The following is a 6,497-nucleotide window of genomic DNA, read 5'->3' on the forward strand; positions in this document are numbered from 1 at the left end:
CCATGATATTTATTGTTTATTTATACCACGAATTATTTTTACGATAATCCATCTTTTGACTCGGTCTTTGGTAGTTTGTTTGGCTTCATGGGTAAGTTTGTGTTGTCGCAGATGTTATCTGTCTAACGCATGGGGCTCATTCTTTTTGGTCACTTGCCCTGAACATCCTCTATCTCGCTCTTCACTTATAATTTTTTTTTGTAATATTTATAACTAGCCGTTACCTGCGACTCCGCCTGCGTAGGATTCGGTTTTTACTATCCCGCAGGAACCATGCAATTTTCCGGGATACAAAACTATCCTATGTCCTTGTCCGGAACGCAAACTATCTGTATACCGAATTTCATATAAATCGGTAAAGCGGTTTAAACGTGATGGAGTGACAAACAAACAGACTTTCGCATTTATAATATTAGTGGGATAAAAAGCCATATAAACTTGAGGATTTCGTCTATGGCCTCTCAAGCGGAGGATTGTAGACCTCTGAATTATTCAAAATTCATGTGCAAAATTACATTTGAAATTAACCACGATCTTTGCGGCGAACTAAAACTCGTTACGAAATATTGACAAACCTGCAAAGCAAGTCAATACTTAGTTAAATGTAAAGCTCACAATCCTCATCGGGCCTGCGTGAGAGCACGGCCTAAGCTCTCCCATTATGAGAAGAAGCCTGTGTTCAAAGCTCTGCTTGGATGATGATGATGATGATATAAACCATTTTATTGTAGCTTTCATTTTTAAACTCACTTTTTGTGTGTCCCAGACTGAATGCTCCTCTCACCCACTCAAAGCTTGACTGGTAGAGATCCCTTAAAGGGATAAGTTCGCCTATGTACATATATCTCAATGTTTGTCAAGTGTGTTTGTTTGCTTATTTTGTACAATATAAAGTGTACAATGTTTAATACCAAGATAATACATAAATTTATAATCATAGTCAAAATTTTCTTCATTTTTTTAGACTTGAACAAGCACCTTTGTGTGAACGCCAAAGTCTACCATCTACCGCCATGAGAAAAATATCTAGAAATCAGCAAATACCTCAATGAAGTAGGTAGATTTTTTTGAAACAATTCGGCAATCTTACTTACATCCAAAGTCATAAATGTTTTTTTTTACAATATTTTTTCTACAGCGCTACTACTAATTGTGTCAAGGGGCGTGTTTTGCAGCATATTTTATTCCACATTTAAATTAAACAATTAACTAGATGCTTCACTAGCATATCTAGCGGATTGAAACAAAAAGAGAGCTAGTTTATTTCACATATATTAGAGTGAGACAAGTATATATCTCTCAGCTCGAAGTAATTGTAGTGAAAGTGTATCGGCGTCGGAGCATGTTAGTTATAGTTTTTTTTATTAACGTACGTTGATTTAAGAATTTAAACTTTATTGCTTTACAATAAGAGTGTAGTTAGCCGCATTTGTGTCTTGTTTGAGCTGTATTATAGAAAGCCCGATTTTTTTTACTTTTTTTTCAGTAAAAAATGAATCGACAATGGAACTGAAGTATCGATTTGCTTTGTTTTTTTATAGAAATCGAAAGTAATTTGGTGTTTACGTTTCGCTGTTAAGAAATGACGAGTGTTTCTTTGATCGAATGGCCGCTCGAGTGATAATAATTTCACGCATTGCAATCATGTTTATCGATTACTTCTGTCCACTTAAATAAATGTAGTAATTAACAAACTATTAAAGCTGGCGCAGCGGCTGAAGCGGCCGAGAGCAGGAATTAAAATACCAGGGTCTCGGCTCAGCATATAACTTCGTTGGTGTCGGTTTCGAGACCCTGGGTCCTTGAAGTCCCGGCGCACACAAATTAATTTAATAAGTGCAAAAGCGCCTGGTCGACACTACTGGAGACCAAAGGGCTGGCAGAATCGCCATCGCCATTCAACGAGGGAATGCTGCCAGCCTTTTGGGCACCATGCCACGGGGCCCTTTTTCAGATTTATTTTAGTTGGTAGGTATTATGTTTTTAAGTTAGGTATTTAGTTTATAGTTAAGTTTTACATACAAACTTAAATACATATTAAATGTTTAATAGTAATTAACTTGTGGTGACAGCTTTTGGTGGGGTTGTTTTTCCCTCGAGGATCAGTGGCTGTATTGTCATCGCTCTGGCACTCGCAATTGCATTCATCATCTCTTTTTATCCTCATCTCATTCTTTGTGACAAAACCAATGGTGATTTTTTTTATTTCAAAGTGGGTAGAAGTAAAATTTTGTACAGTCATACTTAAAATAACCTACCAACAGAAAGTTGGAAACCCTCGACTTTGTCACTTCAAAGTTCAATATCTGAAAAACAGCTAAATCGATTTTGATAAGCATGTCTAAGAGCGATAGCTAGAAAACCTGATTTCAATTAAAAACAAACCGCATTCAAATCGGTCCACCCATTTAAGAGCTACGGTGCCACAGACTGACAGGCACACAGACATACATAGCGGTCAAACTTATAACACCCCTCTTTTTGCGTCGCCCCCGAAAAGAATGAAAAGTTTTGTATTCAAAATGCTTCAGTGCTCTCCAATGTTGAAGGGCCCTATAAAACCTGCATTTAATGGCCTGGGCTTGTCAAAAATGTATCACAAAATCCATTTATCTGGTAAATGTCACTATGTCAGTAAAATTAAGATAAAAAACCCACTGAAATAAAAACGGTAGCAAAGTTTATTTCGACGGTCAGTTCAGTTAAACTTCACGGAACTTACCTAAAACTATACAAAAGCTAGTACCTATTTAAAAGAATAAGTTATCAACGCGTTATCAACGTATGTTTTTAACCCTCGATGCTAAAAGACGGGTGCTGCTATGTTTGACGGCTTATATTTCTCTCTGTATTTGGTATCGTAGCTCTCAAACGGATGGTACAATTTCGAATCAGGGTTCGATTTAGGGTTCCGTAGTCAACTATACACCCTTATAGTTTTGCCATGTCTGTCCTTCTGGCTGTCTATCTGCGGCTAAGCTCAGAGACCGTACTAGAATGCTGTAAGTAGGCATGAAATACATATCATTTAATTTATTGAATCAGGCGTTACTTTGCGGAGGTCCATATCAATGAACTAAAATAATTTCCTTGCTCACCCGCGACCTTACGATAGCTAAGCTTATGCAAAATATGCGTGTTCATGCAGTTCCTCCACCTCCACACTGTAAGAACACACACAAATCACACAAACCCATCTATCACAACCACACACTACACTGACGCGTTTCGAACTCAAACAGAGCTCATCTTCAGAGTGACACAACCGTACACCATGCTACCAGTTGTTAGACACATATCAGAGAAGTTGAAATACATATCAGTCGGGGACAAAGTGGTAAAATAAAAATAAAACTGGGGTTATTTTTTCTCGACTAACCCTATAGTGTGGAGTATTGTTGGATGGGTCTTTTAAAATAATTCTGTGTTGTCAGGACGATTTTTCGATTTGGATTTTTCTGTTTGCGAAATATTCTAAATTATTAAATATACTAAAGCTCGCTCCGAAGCGCCTGTTGCTTTGGGTTCTGTACTTTCTTTGCTTTTATTTCTGTACTTTTTCTTTGTATTATTTATTCTAACAGTCATTGTATTGTATAGTTCGTAGAAAATGTAACAAGCACATTAATTAAGGATGAAATTGCCAGATACAACGAAGGTTTCTGTATTATTTAGAATTCACGATTCTCTTGGGTTACCAAATACTATTTACTTCTTCATTACATTATTGTGTGACTACAACACTGGCCTTGACTTTAACAGGGTCTTTGAAGGGTACGATGTTCGTTAGGGCTCTGATTATTCCAAGAAACCAGTTTTACCACGGCCTAGGAAGACGACCCTGTTAGTCCATTTATTTGTGCGCCAATTTCTTTTGGCCAATATTGCGATCCCGTCTAAAAAAACTGTTTATTTCTCTAAAAAAATAATAATTTCAATTACATTTGCATTATTTAGCCTTGGCATGCTGGTAAAAGAAATGAAAATAGAAGAAGAAGAAGAAGATTGATTTATTTGCCAACATGAACAATACAGGATACAAATAAACAATAAACTATTTTACTAATTTCAGCCCAACGTGTGTATGTGTGTGTTGACTTAGAAAAATGTCGCCAATCTAACGCCAGTATTAACGAAAGGGGTCTGGTGAACGCTTACTAATCTTTGGCAAGTATGAAAAGGAATCTTAAAAGCAGCAGCAGCGGTGGACAAACGTGCTTATCCTTTGGCATACCTACTATTCTGCTGTGCTGGTTACTAAGAATTCTTAACTTTTTTTTACACAAAACTTATCCATGATTGACCCCTATCTATGAAAAGTACAGATGATGATGAGGCGAAAAAAATAAAGTATTTTTTTTTTGCCAAAACTCGGTACAACAAAAAAAACTAAATTACGTATCTCACTGGTTTAGTAACAGCCTATTCACTCTTGCTTTTTAAAGCCCTAGTGCTTCAGCTGTATCTACTAAATAAACAAATATCTCAACAACATAGAATTTTTAGCGCGTACCTCCGACATACGCCTCTAAAGGTGCGGCCAAATTTTCCAAAGTAATTTGAAGCAATTATTATAAAACGTCTTTCAGCTACAAACAAATGCATTTTTTTTTCTAATTCATACCATATTAAGTATGAATTAGAACAAAAATAACGCTCATAACTTATTATTTGTACAGGTATTACAAGCAATGCGTCTCAAAATTTGCAACAGCCTTATTTATAGAGCTACGCTATTCCAGTCTCGTCTTTAAAACAAAGTTCGGCTTTGCCAGCCATATTTGGGCACATAAATAAACAACCCTAAAGGGTCGCCGTTGTCGTACACGACATGGAGGACATCTTATTTTATTCGCACAGGGCTGTCGTATAAGGCCATAATATTGTCGAAATCAGTACCAATTACGATATAATTATTCAAGATAACTTCGTTGCCTTTCACAGGGAGAAAATATAGCTAACATTACCCTAATTAACATGCTAACACGAGCATTAACCACAAGGGCTGAGTGTTCCAGTTAAAATACCTATAATTCAATTTTATTTTATATATGTATCTCTCGTTACTTTGGTTACAATAATAATTATACTGTAATATTTGCCATTTATCATTGAAAATGGGATGCAAGTAAAGTTTGAATCAAAATTAATCAATTCTAAACATGAATGAAACAATTTATGCAAAAGGCGCGTTAAAGCTATATGCGATACATTGTAAGTACATAAATGAAAACTATTATAAATTAGCGTTATTGAAATACAATTACAAAGGCACTGCGCAATATTGCTTAATGGTATAGGTATATTTATTAAGGTTTCGTATCTGAAAAGAGGTAATTTCATTGGCCGTCTGTTTGTTTGTCTGGGTTCACTAATGTTTCGCAACTAACGTTTGGCATACACACACAAACATCACGCCTGTATTCCCAAATGGGGTAGGCAGAGCACACGAAACGTTACCGCTTCGGAGTCACTTTTGGCCAATTTTAAGTACTAACGTTTGGCAACCTGATTCATTTCGCAACTGTTTAATTTTTCCGAAACTGTAAATATTTCAGGATGTTTATAAACCTATTTAACCTAACCTAAAGGGTTCTACACGATGGCACTGAAATATTTACAGTTTTAGTTTGCGAAATGAAAAGTCGCAAATGTTTACTTTTTTTTGTGTTATGTTGTATTAATTTGTTATAATTAATTATTTTTTAGTAAGTATTTATTATATTACAATTTACAATAATGCATTTGTATAATTATATTAAAATATTATACACATATGATTGCGTACCATAATTTGCGCACGTGTAAGCGTATCTCGCCCCCAATTTGTTAGTTAAGCAACCCAAGTATTTTACCTTAAGGTTGGTTGTTATCAAAACAATAGTAAAATATTAATACTTATGTCATCCCTGAGTATTCCTAAAACTTGCACACAGCAGTTTAATGAAATGAAATAATTTATTTTTCTTTAGACATGATAACAATGTGGCTATAATAAATGTGCTAATGAGCAGTGACACGTCTATTACCAATAATATAGCCATGCAAATAAAATATTATCTTATCATAAATAGATTAGATACGCTAAATAAATTTAATAAACACACAAGTACTTTTAAAATGAATGATGTGTTATAAGTACAATAAAGAGTTAAACAATACAATACAATACAAATCTATACGTTTATATAAAAAAATAGGTAAAAAAATATTTAATTAAAATAAACAAAATTTGATTAAGTTTTCAGGTCAATGTAACGGATAATTACTATTCGTCATCATCACCATCATCATCCCAACCTATATAAGTCCCACTGTTGGGCACAGGCCTCCTCGCAGAATCTCATTCTCATTGCTTGGGCCGTATTGAATTGCTTAGCAGGTTTATACAGGTTTCCTCACGACGTTTTCCTTCACCGTAAATTTCAAATGTAATTTCGCACATGAATTTTGAAAAACACAGAGGTGTGAGCCGGGGTTTGAACCCACGCTGCCGT

The sequence above is a fragment of the Choristoneura fumiferana genome, chromosome 25, assembly GCF_025370935.1.
Source record: "Choristoneura fumiferana chromosome 25, NRCan_CFum_1, whole genome shotgun sequence".
Lineage (NCBI taxonomy): Eukaryota > Metazoa > Arthropoda > Insecta > Lepidoptera > Tortricidae > Choristoneura > Choristoneura fumiferana.